The sequence below is a fragment of the Strongylocentrotus purpuratus genome, unplaced genomic scaffold, assembly GCF_000002235.5.
Source record: "Strongylocentrotus purpuratus isolate Spur 01 unplaced genomic scaffold, Spur_5.0 spur5_scaffold_6, whole genome shotgun sequence".
Taxonomy (NCBI): Eukaryota; Metazoa; Echinodermata; class Echinoidea; order Camarodonta; family Strongylocentrotidae; genus Strongylocentrotus; species Strongylocentrotus purpuratus.
In genome coordinates this window covers 39,063,555-39,080,961 of record NW_022145612.1, presented here as the reverse complement: position 1 = coordinate 39,080,961, position 17,407 = coordinate 39,063,555, and the positions used below count along the sequence as shown (strand labels likewise).

At 33.7% G+C, this 17,407-nt stretch overlaps 1 long non-coding RNA gene across 1 annotated transcript; it reads right to left on the bottom strand.

The window, feature by feature from the left end:
- Positions 1-12,243: 12,243 nt before the first annotated feature.
- On the bottom strand, positions 12,244-17,183 carry LOC115919482. The gene is made up of 4 exons (XR_004061873.1): positions 17,035-17,183; positions 15,378-15,411; positions 13,901-14,192; positions 12,244-13,314 (listed from the first exon to the last, which is right to left on the bottom strand). It is a non-coding gene; the product is annotated as an uncharacterized LOC115919482 (long non-coding RNA).
- Positions 17,184-17,407: the final 224 nt, after the last annotated feature.

The following is a 17,407-nucleotide window of genomic DNA, read 5'->3' as shown; positions in this document are numbered from 1 at the left end:
GTGGTGTAGTACCCACTTTGCCCATAGGTAAGACATTAATTCTCAGTCCCATGCTATGTCGCCTGGAAGGCTTTTCTGAGAACGTTAAAACCTGCTTCGTCTGATCAAGATACACATGAGCTATTCAATATCTACTCAAATGTACCACGATGCATAGTTGAACATCGAATGGAAAAAGCAAGGAAAGAGACAGAATTGAATAAAATATAAATCCAAAAAGGGATCAAAACGACCCTACCCTTGGACGGAAAGGAAAAGGAAATGTTGGGACTTTGGATTTAGTGGGAAGTCCCAGCTACAGCAAAACTCATAAACGGATTTCTCGCTTACACATTGGTAACGGAATAGCCTGACTGGTAAAACACTTCCATGATAGGTGCCGCCAATGTATATTTGTATACGACGTTTTGGACACACGATTAAATAGATTACTTTAGAGGAGAGACATTCCTTACTTGACTGAACGTGTGTTTTCTTTCCTTAATGATTCGATATCTTCACCCAGGCTGCTTGCAGCCATGGAGCAGCATCTTTAAATGTGCTTACTTTAATTTCATATGAGATGACACTCAGGTTATCGGGGCATTGCCTCGATTAAAAATTTGAATGCATACATTTATTCGACAACTTCGTAAATCATGGACTATTTTTTACCCCATTGCAAACTCTTGCCTCAGCCAGTTTATTTAAAGCCTCACTGTATTACTTGTAGCTACTTTATCCCTCGATATAGAAAACTATGCCTAATCGGTGACCGTTGGTCCCCATGATCCTCTTTTTCTTATGTTAATTGAGAGCTGATTTGATGAGATAGCCACCTGTCACCCGGCGTACCATTCTGTGTGTGTACACTCCATGAATTATATCCTCTTTGTAATTCAGTTTGTGACAAAATAGAATTCACGAAGTAAAAGAGACTTCACGGCTCATCTTTTTACAAGTAGCCAAACGAACTGTTCAACTCTATCATTTCAAAAGCAAAAAATGTCGTTATAAGTTGAATGAAATGTAGAGAGGGATGAATTAAACACCGTATGGTTTTACTTGCTAGTAGTTCAATCAAAGGCATATATTAAATTAGAAATAAGAACATTTGAGCAATAAAAAGCTGAACTTTGAAAAGAGATTGTACAATGTCTGGCTATATGGTACGATAAGGATAATATTTTTGGCTTTTTATCCAACGTGACCCCGTTCAAGAATTAGCAAGAAATGGAACAGTTAAAAGCCAGTTTGATTATGACATATTGCTCCGGTTGTCTCATTTTCGCTCGTTGGACCAAAGCCAGCACAAACGTAGCTAGTTCGACGCTCAACAGATGACGTCACTACCAAACTATAGCCAATCAGCTGTCAATGACGTCATATTGTATGAGGCGGCAAAAAAAAATTGTGAAATTTTCAAAAATTGACTATTTCTAATCGCAAACTAGTTTTATTTCTGTATGGAAACGCAGCTTTTATTATCATTGCATGCATTCATGTCATCAGAATAGGGTAAAATACGTCTTACATGATTCAAGGGGTCTACATTGCAGGAAAATTGTCAATTTCGTAGAATGTTCCACTATGTTACAGGGTGTGCCATTGGGTATGTGTGAACCGGGTGTGTGGAAATGGTGTGTCGGGGAGGGGAAGTGAGAGTGTTCGTGTGTGTGGTAATTGTATGTGTGTCAGATGGCTAATCATAAATCTACAATGACGAGTAAACTGTCTACATCACAATCCATAGATAAATATGTGTCTTGAACGTATAGCAGACGGCAATCGGCGGAGCAGACGACACTTGATAGTGATTTTGTATGTGAGATTGCTTTGCTAAATATAAACTACAAGAACATTTTCCATATCTTTAAACTATCATTGATATCTGATAATTAAACAGTTAGTAAAATAAACCTACCAAACTACATAATACAATGAAATACTTGACTGAAAGTAGGGGAGTTTGATATGGTGCACAATTGCACCCCTCTGTAAATAATCGAATAGTCCATGGTGTGTCATGAATATTTATGTTTTTGCTTACCTCGGAAAAATGTTTGCCTATACTAAATGGAAAAATTACGATGGGGGTTAGCTGAAGTGGACATAATGAACCAAGCAGAACTGATCTATGATAATTCATGCTTGTTATTCTTCGTGTGCTTGACCTATAGTCTTACAATCGCGTGGTAAATTGCGTCCAAAGTTCGACTTGTTACACATGCGTTATATATGCAATGGCGAGCTTGCGACCTATTTTGATCAAATTACGGTGGGTGAACTTCCAAAAGTCAATAAGACATGGGGATTCCAATGAAAGAGCTAGTGTCAACGTACGTCGGGGTGGATGTGCTTTTCGTTTAAACAAAAAATGAATTTTTAACGATTTTTTTTGTAACAGTCCATATGCTAACACACGGTTAGGCTGCTGGACTCTGACGATAGGAGGCGTTGTGAAATGAGACTAATCGGAGCTATATGCATGACATTAACGTTTGGCAGTAACCAATATAAAGTTTATATTATTATAGGTCTATTTTCTCAATCAAAAACAATGATGAAAGGCTACTCATACACGCGCGCGTGTGTGTGTGTGTGTGTGCGTGTGTGTGTGTGTAAAAAAAAAATTGCTTGTATGGTGGAAACAAAGAGATTTAACTATTATGGGTAAAATACATTTGTTAAAACCTTATGCGCTTTCAAAATTAAATTATATTTCATCTCTCGTTATTGTCCCTCATTGGGTATACAAAGAAGTTGCAAAAATTTCATTTGAATTTATATGGAGTGGGAAAGATAGAATTAAGCGGGCAATAATGTATCAGGATTATGACTTTGGAGGATTAAGAATGATTAATTTTGAAATGTCTGTTAAAATACAGCGCATAATGTGGATAAAACGTCTTTTATATGGAGAGAAAATTTGGGATGGAAATTGTTTTTTGATCATTGCTTACAGTTTGTGGGTGGCAGATTTTTTTTTAATGTGATTATGAATTAAAAAAGATTAAACTCGCTTTAGATATTCCACCATACTATATGGAAATGTTGCAAGCATGGCAAGAGACAAGTAATTTAAGATATTTGGAGGGTTATATTAATCCAATTATTTTTAATAATCGGAATATATGTATAAATGGAAAAAGTATATTTGATAGATACTTGTTTGAAAGAGGGATTGTTCAACTGAATCACTTGGTTGAGAAAGGCCATGTTAAGTCTGTTAAATATTTTATGAACCTCGGTATGAAAGGTAATATGATGCGATACCCAGGTTATGGAAGGATGATTCAGGGTTAATACAATTCCTCGAGGTTGATTTGATAAGCTTTAATACTTATTTCCATATTTCTAGTAAAAAAAATACAGTTTGTGGATGCGGGTTCAAGAACAATTTATGATTATTTTATCAAAGCACTGCAACAAACGTATGATTTGCAGGTAAGGGATGGGCAAAATGATTATGATTTTATAGATAAAGAATTAAAAGAAATATTTGTTAGACCAAAAATTACTATACTCATTAGAAAACAACGCGAATTTCAATTTAAATTATTGCATGGAGCCAAATACACTAATGAGCATCTTCATAGATTTGGTTTTGTAGGTGATAATTTATGTTCGTTTTGTAAGCAGGAAATAGAAACATACAAACATTTATTTTTATCTTGCGGGAGCGTTTAAAGGATATGGCGGGCTTTAATACAACTTTTTGAGTTAGATGAAATTAAAGATTTAGAATGGCGAGATATATTGGTTGGGTTGGTAGGTAGTTCATATAGAATAAAAATGTGTAATACTATCATTTTCATGGTGAAGTATGTTACATTTATGTCAAGATCGGGGGGGGGGGGGGGGAGTATCAACTTTAGAAAAGATGAAAAAAACATTTTTAAGTATAGGGATGAGGAAAAGAAAATAGCAATTAAAATGGGAAAGCTGGGATCACATTTCTTAAAGTGGGAGCAGCTTAAGATTAATTAAGATTGTTTTCTTCTTCTCCACTGTGAGCCTGTTAAAAGGGTAACTCTATTTTGCGGCCTGGATAACTTATTTAGTATATTTTTCTTGAGTTGAGAATGTTAGGAGACATCCACTGAGTGAGTAGGGTGTGTGAGGGGGGTGGGTGGGTGAGTATGTGTGTGGGTGGGTGAGTATGTTTGTGTGATGGAGGGGGCAGGGAGGGGGCAGGATTGTTCCAGTAAAATTACCTCCAGATTTGTTTAAGTTTTTTTTGTTTGTATATAAGTGTATAACATTTACAATTGACATATTATGTGTAGGTACTTATACGTTTACTTTGTTGCTAAGCTATATATACTGCAAATAAGTTTGTGTTTAATTATGTTTATGTAAAAGCATCAATATTGAACACGTTTATTTTATTCAATTGTATGTTATGGTTTGTATTGCACATTTGGAGAAATAAAACAAAATTGTTAAAAAAAAAAGTGTGTGTGTGTGTGTGTGTGTGTGTGCGTGCGTGTATGTGGTGTGTGCGCGTATGTATGTCAGTCCAATTGGTTGGTTTGGTTGTTTTACCTTCTGAATTTGAATTTATTAACATCAACACAATGTTACAAAATGTATATACATATCCACGTACATGGGTTACAAAGAAAAAGAAAATATCCATAGTTGAACCATAATGTACAAATTAAGTTCATCATATATCATGTCATGTCAAACCTGTGATGAATTAGCTATAACTTAATATTATACTTAGAGATTTGTGGCTTTAATTAAAATTCACAGACTTCCAATAAACGTATAAGTGATTCAACTAAAGGATATGTTTAAACTTAAAAATGTAAAATGTTGTTAAAGGGAGAACCAAAAGTTAGCACGAGTGCTAGTCGGGATTGGTTCTCCGAGTTTCTAAAACTGTATGCAAAGTCATATTGACATTTATTTTGTCTTAATATCATATTATTTGATCCTTATGATTCATCTCTGCTTAGGAGTTTAATTCTGAGATTTTGACGAAATGATGATCTTGTTTTTTCTTCTCTTATATTTATGGGCAAATTATTCCACAGCTTTGCTCCAATGAAAGAAATTGAAAAAGTCCCACGTGTCGTACTACATTTAGGTAATCGTAGCATTAAATGTTCTCTCCCTCTTGTTCTATAAATGTGATTCATTAAAACAAAGTAATCCATTAACGAATTTGGTAGACGTCCTTTCTGCAGATCATATACAAATGTCGATACTGAATGCTCGAACAGATTATGCACATCTAATACCTTTAGACTTACGAACAGTGCCTTTGAACTTGTTCTAAATGGGGAAAATGTTATCACACGCATGGTCATTTTCTGTGCCAATAGTATGCAATTTAAATGACTTTTATAGCAACTTCCCCAAACTTCAAAACCATAAAGTATGTGCGGCTGGATAAAGGATTTATTCAAGAGCATGAGAATGTGCTTAGGCACATAGTGCCTCAACTTACACAGCAGTCCCATCTTCCTCCGTATACACTTATTGATGTTCTGAATTTGCTCCTTCCACATCAAGGTTTCATCAATTTGAATTCCCACGAAAGATGTTACACTGACTCTATCTATCACTGTATCACTGAGTTTTAAAATACCCCTAATTTCACATGATTGCCTTTGTCTCTTAATGAGCATATAATTTGTTTTCTTTAAGTTCATTGTCAACTTGTTAACAAAACACCATTTTGGACTTCCAAAAATGTGATATTTACTTCATTCATATCTATTTCTTTCCGTTTTCTATCAAAAGTATGAAATAGGTTTGAATCATCAGCAAAAATAATCTAAATTCAAAATATTTAGTAGAAGATGGTAAATCATTAATATATAATAGAAACAAAGTGGGCCCGAGGACTGAACCTTGAGGGACACATGTTATTCTTCTCCTACTTGATATTATTTCCTGTTATAAGACTTGCGATCGATTTGAAAGGTAACTTTGAAACCATTGCAATACTATGCCTCGTTTACCGTAATTTTTTAACTTTCCTAAAAGGACTTCGTGATCAATAGTATCGAATGCTTTCTTAGAATCGATAAAAATACCTAGCGTTGGTTTACCTTTATCCATTGATTTTATAAGTGTATCTACAAGATTTATCAATGATAACTTCGTACTATATCGCTTGCGAAAACCGTACTGATGTTCATACAAAATCTTGTTAGGTACTAAGAAATGCATTAGACGACCATTAACTGTTTACTGTACCTGGTTCCACCTGTGCATCATAACTGTGATTTGATCAGCCATTCGGGTTCTTTTTTTTCTTTTTTTGTTAATTTCTATAGTGGCAATCTACATGAAAAATTAAACTGCATAAACTCATAAATTGCTCTTATCGTTTTTAATCAACTACTAAGGTGTTCGATTATTTAAACAAGTGTATCTACACAGGAACATTATATCATATATATTACATATTAATGCACAACATCAATGTGCATATAGTAAAACGCGTGTCTGAAGATCATGAAATACAATAGCAATTTATTGTCTTACGAGTTGAAGGCATGATTTACATTCATAGTAATAAAACATTTGCAAGAAATGTTGTATTTACAAATACAGTATACATTAATTGATTTATTGTACATTACTCAATAGATCTAAGTCAATAAGGCTTGTGGGTTTTTTTAGCGTTTATTGTGTAGTAGGGTGCTAATTCAAATTCAAATTCAAATAATTTGATAAAATCAAATCCTGGCATTTTAAGATGGGATTATCACCAAAGCAAACAAACAAAACAAAGCAGAACTAGATATGCTACACAGAGAAAAAGAGAAAAAATCAAAGAAACAAAGCAAATGTGTAATTAGAATATGTACAGATGGTCGCATGTCGCATTACATTCAATACAATTATTGATATCGCTGTAATCACAATCGATACAAAACAATTAGGCGAACATAGTTTTAAAGAAAATTGTGTGTCAATCGACTTATTTGATGCTTTAACCAGACTCTGACATGAGTGATTAGGTAGATTGATTGAACTTTATTTTTTATCAAACATGATATGAAATCAGAAGCCTTATTCCAACTTTACTTTTTAAAAGTAAGTTCACGCTTCGGATGGTGGTCAATTTACCAACTCCCTCAGATCGCGGTCACGTATGATCATTATATGCAACACTTGTGTAATATCTATTACTTAATTACAACACTATTATAAATGTAAATGGTTATTGCGACACCACAACTGAAACGTTACCACAACTTAATATGATACACAAATGACTGTATATCGTCCTACATACATTATCATTGATACATCATAAATATATATTGAAGTATTGGTTCGGCAAGAGCATTGTTAACAAAATGCCTGGAAACCATTGACAAATGTTGATTGAGTTCATAGGAATATACATGGGGTTTATTAATGTTTTATGTCTAGAAATCATTTTAATTTTTTTTTTTTTAGCAGATGTTTCTGCATTAATTGATAAATCAAATATAAAACATTTAAAAGATTTAAAACATGGCAATGTACACGTAGACAAACTGATCAATGATGACGTTCCAGTCGATTCGCAGATAGTGACGCTGACAAGTTTTAAATCACTGTCCGAACAAGACGTCGGAAAATTGATAATGAAGCTCAGTAAGAAGTCCTGTCCATTGGACCCAATGCCCACAAAACTATTGCTGCAATGTCTCGATGAATTAATACCTGTTATTACTGCTATGTTGAACTTGTCTCTATCAGCAGGGCAATTCCCTGCATTGTGGAAGGTCGCTCTAGTGAAACCACTATTGAAAAAGCCGGGCCTCGAAACAGAATTGAGTAGTTTAAGGCCCATTAGTAATCTTCAGTATATTTCTAAGTTGGTAGAAGGTGCTGCTACCCAACAGATTCTTGAGCACATTGAATTAGGCCCTCTGTTGTCGCGATTAGGCCCTCTGTTGTTTACCTTGTATACAAGCAGACTCCTTACAAATATCCATACAGAGTTTCCTAGTATTAGTTGTCACTGCTACGCAGACGACACCCAACTATACCTATCTTTCTGTCCTAACACACCGGCTGAAGATCATTGTATTTCTGAATTAGATCATGTGTTGTTTATATTAAGATTTGGATGTTGCAAAACAAGTTGATGTTAAATGATAACAAAACAGAACTTTTGGTCATTGGTACTCCACGCCAGGTCTCTAAATTTAGGTCGCGTAGTGTATCAGTTGGTGACTCAACCATAACCCCATCTGATACTGTTAGAAACTTAGGTGTGTCTTTTGATACCCACCTGAATATGGATTCACATATCACTAAAATATGCAAATCAGCCTATTTCATGATTTATAATTTAAGACGCATTCGAAAATACTTTGATCAGGACAGCATGAAAACTATCATGCATGCATGTGTTACTAGTAAACTATATTACTGTAATAGTTTATTGTATGGATTGCCAGACTCACAAATCTCCAAGTTGCAGCGGGTCCAAAATACATGTGCAAGACTAATTTGCAGCCTCCCAAAATTCTCTCGAATAACTCCACTTCTAAAGGAACTACATTGGTTGCCCATTCGCCAGATAATTACATTTAAAATATTAATGATAGTCTACAAAGCTCTAAATGGTCAAACTCCTAGTTACGTTACTGAATTGTTGCACATCAAGTCTCAAACTCATGGTCGTAACCTTCGTAGTACACAAGACACATTTATGTTGCAAATACCCCCATATAAAACCAAAGTAACCCTCGGGGACCGGTCATTTCTCTGTGCTGCCCCTAGATTATGGAATAAATTACCACTAGAAATAAGGAAAGCCCCATCACTAGATAATTTTAAATCAAAACTGAAAACTCACTTGTTCATATAGTATGTATAGCACAGCATTTACGAGCTCTTGCAGCGCAATATAATATATCCACATAGTTATTGCGCTTTACAAATGAATATTATTATTATTATTATTATAAAACATTCAAATAACAATAATATAATTGATTTACATAAAGAGTGACAACTTAATACACACAAATAAAAATGCATAATTGAAAGCTTGAAAGTATGGAGGTAAGTAAAAATAATCAAGATAAATGCAGAGGCCAACTATCATAAGCAAGGATGCTTGAGTCGATAGCAGCCGGGATCAAAATGTATTTGATAAAAATGTATTTGTACAGGATAACACAATTGGTTTTAGTTCTGCTTTATACCTTGATAGTAGAACCTTGACAGAATCGACATTCTAAATATGTTAATAGCTTTTGAAAATAATAATTTCAGCCGATGCAGTAATCAAAACAATAAAGCAAATACAAATGATTATAGATAATACAATGCATGTTGAATAGAAGAAATACAAACGTGAACAGAATATACACTAATAAATATCAATTCTTTTTGGAGACTAAAACCACCAAGGACCATATCAACCGGAATGAACTATTACAGGGAAATAATACAGATACAAATCATAACGGTATGCAATCTTGATAAAAAGCTGTATACAGTTGAAAAACACTGCACATGCATGTGGTCATATGGGATATAACACATCTGCCATCAAAACCTTCAATGTTTCGATATTATAACATTTTTATGAGCAGTCATCTTTAAGTAGCATCGCTTGATATTACGATTTTCTTCAGCCTATATAAGCTAAATAAAGAACCTCACAAATCAGAGTTAGCCTTTACCACACGACTTAACCTTAATTGTTATTCATATACAACGGAAACAGTTTTCATACAAACTTACATTAACAAAAATATGTGTTGTTATTGTCGTTTTATATACATGATCGTTGTGGAAATACAACTGGAGAAGTGTGTATACAAACTTCATAGTCGTGAAAGTGAAGCACATGCAGTTATCAACTCATGTACATGATCATTGCTGCAATAGAACTGAAAAGGTTTGAAAACAACCTTGCAATAAAGAAAATATCCTCTGAAATCAATAAGCTTATATACATGATTGTTGTAGCCATAGAACTAGAACAGTTTTCATCCAAACTTATACAAAAAACATATATTCAAGTTATTACGTAATGTACATGATCATTGTAGCAATACAAATGAAAAATGTTCATACCACCTTATGATTAACAATATGTTTCTTGTATTTATTGCCTTATAGCAACAGAACTTAAACGTTTTTCATACAACAAAGAAAATGTCCTCTGTTAAAATTATCTTATTTACATGATTGTTGTAGCAGGACTTCAGGAATTTGTTCATACAACCTTATTTGAAAGCTTAAATATATACCTAAATGTTTATCTTATGTAAATGATTATCGTAGCAAGAGAACTGAAACAATATTCACCCAACCATACAATAATTAAAATGTCTTATGTTATTATAATGTATATTAGTATTGTAGAAGTCGAAATGAAACAGCATTTATACAACCCTACAATCAATATAATATATTGTATTATTATAATGTACATTAATATTGTAGTAATAGAAGTGAAACAGTATTCACAAAACCTTACAATAATGGAAATATCTTATGTTATTATGTACATTAGTATCGTATAATAGAACTTAAACAGCTTTCATTACAACCTTGTAATAAAAAATATATATTTTACGTTATTACAATGTACATTTGCATTGTAGAAGTCGAAATGAAACAGCATTTAAACAACCTTACAACCAAGAAAATATCTTACGTATTATAATGTATATCAATATTGTAGTAATAGAACTGAAACAGTATTCACAAAACCTTACAATAAAGTAAATATCTTATGTTATTATGTACATTAGTATTGTATAACAGAACTGAAACAGCTTTCATCACATTATATGTTTTTTTGAGGCCGCCATCATTGTCAAGCATCGCTTATGACTGAGGTCTCCTGCACTTTTCCAACAGAATAGTTCGGATGATAATATGTTATGGAAATATTAAGTTTCGTTATTATTGTGTACATATATTATGTTTATAAAAAAACATTTTGACATGAACAAATTATTGTTTGTATATCTTGTATTATATTTATTAGCTTACATTTATATGTTCTTTGTTATTCAGTTATATTGTATTTATAATATATAATAAAATTAAATTAAATCTAACCAGGAAAGTCTTACCTCCCTGATCTAACCTTACAATAAAGAAAAATATCTCACGGAATTATAATGTACATTAGTGTTGTAATAATATAACTAAAACAGCATTTCTACAACCATACAATGATGAAAATATCTCAAGTAATTACATGTATAATGTACATCAGTGTTGTAGGAACTGAATATAGGATTTCCCGGCGAAATTCGCGAGTTTGTCATTCGAATTCATTTACTTTGCATTTAAGTTAGCGCAGATCGGCTTTGCAATGCCAATTATCATTCAATTTTCCCGTTTTAATATTTAATTTAGGATTTTGGTCGAAGGGTTTCATAGATCTGTCATTTAATTTAGAAACTGCTCAATTAGCATTCAAATTAATCGTCACTTGTCGAGGCGTCATTTTTATCATTCAAATTAACACCTGTCATTCGTATTCGAATTATGTTTATTCAAGTTAGGAATGTTAGGGGGAAGAAATGCGACACACGTTAACAGTTTTAAAAAAATGCAATTAAATGCATGATTTGTCATTAGGGTCTTTTCTGTTATTCCATTTATTAATTTTGAGGAAAATTCATATGGGTATAGTCAGACATTAGGCAAAGGAGGGGCGAAATCAAGGGATATGGCATTTCTGCACGGACATGTTCATATAGCCCGGAAAAATGGGGACACAAAAATACCTACCCCAGTCACAATATTGTATTCTTCCTCCACAATGAAATTGTGATAAATTTATGATGAAACACAAGACAAACAACTTCCTTACATGAAAATTTACGAAAATATTGAGACCATCAAGTCCGTAGATGTAAGTCGTTTTTTTCTTAACAATCAAACTTGAGGGATGATGAATATCAGATAAATTAAAAAGTATAAAGTATAAATGCAAGAAAATAAAATATGATGAAATAAACATGAGAAGAAAATAATGAGCTATAAAAAGTGTTTAATAAACGAGAAATGTATATTGACAATCAATTTAAGTGCACAAAGTGCTAACTTGAATGCTAAAAACGAATTCGAATGCTAAAAGTACACCTTCGCGATGTCAGAAATCGTGTTGTGCCAAATCGAATGACCAAATAGCGAAAGAAGCACATTGTTCGTTAATTTGAATGAACCATACATAGATTCTAACGAAAACTTCATAGATTTGAAAACTAGAAAAGGGAATATAAACCCAAGATATTTCTGACAGCACTAAAACCGTCGAATTTGAACGCAAGACAAATTAATTAAGATGACCAACTCGCGAATTTGGCCGGAAAATCCTATATAACTGAAACAGTATTCACACAACCTTAACATAAATAATATCACGTACTTACTGCGGTTATTACTTTATGCATAACGTATTTGTATTAATAGAATCGAGACAATTTTACAAAAGGGCAATACTTGTATTTAATAGGGTTATCAGTTGCTTCATGAAATGATGGTTTTAGCTAGTTAACTAAAACATTTGCCATGCAACATTTATATAAGAAGAACAATTTCTGTTGTCGTTATGCCATGCATATAATTATTGCGGCGATAAAACTGAAACGCTTTCCACACAAACCTTTCACAACGAACACATTATTATAGCCACTAAGACAACTGAACCAAGTTTGATACATCCTGAAGAGAGATAAGTACTGGTCATGCCATTGTTTTAGAAAAGAAACTGCTTATGGTATTGGGACTGTTTGATTCGAGGGTGTATCCACAAAGTTGTATTCTAAAGATTTTTATTCAATCGAAATGACGTAAAATTGACTCAATTTATTTTGCAGAAGGTCGCATGCAGTCTCAATTTAGTCTACATTTTTAAAAGCTTCTTCAGTCAACTTTCAAATATGAGGGGATTTTGAGAGCCTTTTTTGTAACCACTTTGAAGTGCCCATAATTAGTGAATATAACTGTCAAATATTCATAACTTACTCCTTTTCTGTCTGATTTCCTTCAAACTCTCACTAGTCTGCTTCTCTTGTTGTTCTTTTTTTTTTTTATTAATTTACTATCAAGGTTAAACAGAAATAATTCTCATATGTAGCTTAGCTACATGACTCCCAGCAGCATTGGCTAGGGAAGAAAAATGCACTTCGAGGGTCAGGCTGAGGATCATGCAGACTAATTAAAATATATGTTACTGAAGACGTAGGCTTCTCAGCTTAATGTATAAATCAAGTGAATCTCTTCTTGGTCGTTGGATGAGGATAATCATTGCAAGGAAAGTGTTGGCCTATTTCTTTGACTCCCATGCTTCTCTAAGTTGTGCAAAGCGCCTCCTTGAGGTGATACTCACTAAAAGGGAAGGTGAAGGAAATGGCGGAAAATTAAATAGTTTGAGTTTTTGATCATGTTACTTAATACTGAGAGTTCACATACACATTTGGGGAATAAAAGCAGGAAATTCAATCATTGGAATATTTAGAAATACCACACTGATTGTTAACATAAAAGAACATTTGTAGCTGCTGTCGTTAAAGAAATTACAGCCACGGATTGAGTTAGCGCTCCTAGGGTTTGGGAGCATTGTGGTACATTGGTGGCTCTGGACTATGAAACGCCAAAATGTCAATCAAAGATGGCATTCCATACTGGACTATCATATGGAAGGTCCCGGGTTAATACCTTGCTAGGTTCTTACCATATAGGACAAGCTTGTTTCCAAAACCTATTAATTTCCTTTCGATCTTGGGGCAGTTTTCCAAATAGTTCGAGCATATAACACATCGCTTCGCAGAATAATAAAAGTGAAACCCTTTCTTAGCGCCTATGGTTTAGTAAAAGGGAGTTAAAAACATATTTTAGTTTCCATCTTTCTGATCACTTATATAAGGGAATTGTTTAGTCTTACAAAGCGCCAAATAGTTAATAGTATATTTACGTCCATGAATGATGACCTCAGCTGTGTGGCCCAACCCAGCATTTTTTAATGCCAGATGAAGTTCATCTACCTGCTCACTAGGTCGAACCTTCCATCTCCAGTCACGCAGCATCTCACCAAAGCCTGACCTCGAGACACTATCAAAGGACACGTCTGCTGGGTTGTTGTATTTCTCCATAGATGAAGAAGAGAAGCCAAGCTGGTAGCCAAGGGACTTTAATTCGTTGGTGTATGGATTACATCTGCCAGGGTCTCGAGAAGATCATTGGAAACATACTGCATTCCCCCCAGTCTGCATGAAAGTAAATATATATCATTCGGTAGAAAATCTGTAATACTGTACATGTGAGTAGTTGCGTAGTTATGTCCATCTTTATATTGAACAAAAATCGCAAAAAGAAAAAGAAAATGAGTAAATCGAATACATTTACAACTTAATTTTGATGTATGATAATGATATGGTATTTACAGAAAAGGGGCTTTTAAAGCATAAGCTTCAAGTGAAGTCCTCTAGAAAATGAAAATAAGAATAAATGCGATATGAAGCGCTGTAGAACAATTGGAACAGAAAGTAAGAAAGATAGAAAAGGGGCATAGGAAGAGAATGGACAGAGAGAACTGGTGACGGAGAAAAAGTCACATTCGTGATAGTATTGAATTGAATTGAAATTGAACGATATCAAGTCGAGTTGTACATGTAAAAATAATCACTTGATTTAGACTGTTTATGGCAATATATATTTAACAATACCTATGTTGATAGAGGGTTGCTACATTCATTTGGAAAATATAAACAGGAGTCCCTGTCCTTTGATAAACCCCCTTATCTACAGATCAAGATTCGACTAACAAAAAGTTGTTGTCGACCATGCAGTAAATTAGAACTTTAAAGTGACCGGTTACGCGTTAGGAAAGATAAATGCTTAGTGCAATGTCCATTCTTAAAGGCATCGTTTAACAATGTTAAATCTGAGATGCATGGCACTACGTGTCATCAGTGTCTATGGTGTAATATTGAAGCCCTAACAAAAATATCGCGCTTTAAAATGATCACGAAGTGCCTAAAAAAAGTAATAATCTTTGAGTGACCGGTTTTTACCATACTCGTTTTTCCCAATAGACTGTAGTGTAATGAAAACGCAAAATTTGATTTCGATTTCCAATCATAAATATCTTCATAATCAGACAAGCGATCGGATTGTAAAAGTCACGGGGGTTCTTGACTGACCTTAAGGTTTATAATTAGCATCGCAGCATGAGCTAAATCGAGGATTTTGTTTTAGAATCTGAGACAAAGTTTATCCAATCCCTTTAAAGAATACCGTGAGTTGGATCTATGCCATGATTCTGAATCAGAGTTTAAAAAAGTAATTTCTTTATTGAAATTGTCGTAATAAACATATGTTAAATGTTATTCAATACTTATTGTTACAAGAATGAGCGATACGTTCATGGATGATGATATTCGTTTACTTACGAATATGGGGGATCGACTGCATAATCCGGTTCATCTGCATCAAACGAAATATAGAAATACAATAGAACTAAGGCGATTTTACTTCTTCAATATTTGGAGTTGCTATGTATTTAATATAAAGGATGTCTATTGAGACAAAAAATTAATCACAATTCAATGGTTTTGTTTTTAAGATGTTAAGAGCGTCACAAAATACCTCTATAATTTCACAATATCGAGTATATCACAATATCTCTATTTCAGAAGATACGAAAAGAAAAGGAATATGTTGTTAATTTAATTTTTTTTAGATCAGAAAAGGTCTTCGCCACAGCTATTTATTATGTTTTAAACTAGGAAGGAGTATTTTTTTACATTTATTGTAAATGGATTTTGCAACATGATTCTATATTCATTTTCACCATCGTCCAAAAAGGCTATTACGTATAACTTTGACCTCATTTAAACAATTCTTATTGAATGAGGAGAAAACATGATTACATTGAAGTTACAGAAATGACAATTCGTAATTTTTGTTGTGGCAGCTAGTTACAAAAATATCTTATGTAGGGCCTTTGAGGTAACTAGTTACAGAAATGACCTAAGTAAGATCAGTTACAAAAATTACTTATGCAAGATCTATGAGTTAGCTAGTTACAAAATTGATTAAATTACTTTTCTTTTTCTTTCATGTCATTTCGGTTTATTGAATCAAAATTCCACGTTAAAACAGTCGGGAGACTGATACAAACAAAGATTACAAAGTTCAAAGATACTTGTGTAGGGTCTTTGTGTATCAAGTCAAAATAAATTACTTATGTGGGGTCTCTACAAGGTATTAAACTCAATGACTAATGTAGGGTCTTTGAGGTACATGGTTTTCGGTTAGACGTCGCGTCGTCAGGATGCCATGCCTCTACTAACATCCCTCCATTGGTTGCCAATCAAACAGAGGATTGTTGTTAAGATTCTTTTATTTGTATACACATTTTTAATGATCAGGCGCCAGAGTAGTTTAGTGACTGTCTTGAGTTGTATCGACCTGTGAGTACAAACCTTCAGACCAATGTAGACCCATTTCGATTGACTTTTCATGTGGCTCGTAGTAAGGCAGGAGATCGCACGTTCACTGTTGCAGCAGCTAAGGAGTGGAATAATCTTTCCTCCAGTATAAAAGCTGCTCCATCAGTGGATGTTTTTAAGAAACTCCTTCAAACCTACTTATTTCTTACTTGATTATCTTTGTTTGTTCAATGTTATGTTATGATTTGTGGTTATATTGTTATATTGCATATTATTGTAAGCGCTATGATATAGTGTACTATAAATAGCGTAGCTAAATGCCTAATAATAATAATAACAATAATAACTGGTTGCAATTGCTTTCTAATTATGTAGGGTTTTTGAAGTATATAACTCGTTACATAAATGACTTAGGAAGGGTCTGTGACGTAACTTGTTACATAAATGACTTATGAAGGGTCTGTGAGGTTATAACTCCTTACAGAAATGGCTTATGGATCGTTGATGTAACTAGTTACAATGAATTACTTACGTTCGGTCTTCGAGGTAACTAGTTACAGAAATGACTAACGTAAGGTCTTTGAAATATTTACCCGACTACAGTTGATGAAATCAAAGACACATACTATCCTACCTCCTCATAATTTAGGCTTACCTTCTATTGAAATGATATACTCTCTTTCTGCAAGGGTTGCTGACCCTTGTAGTATGTCGATATGGACGTTCTTCTTCCCTTTCTCTTCAGGAGAGAACTGAAGCTCGAACTTCAGAGGGATGCACTTTCCACTTAGTGTACTCTTTATGGGTATCTAAATGATTCGAATTTCATGGGAATTATAATAACAATGATGATGATAATAATAGGCAGAGCAATAACAGCAACAAAACTAATAATAATACTATGATTATAATAATAATGATATAATACTGATAATGAAAATTAACATCGCAATATTACGACGGCATGCGTTTGTGTGAGGGAGAGAAATGGCCGAGAGAGGGAATATATTTCATTTGATGAGATCCTC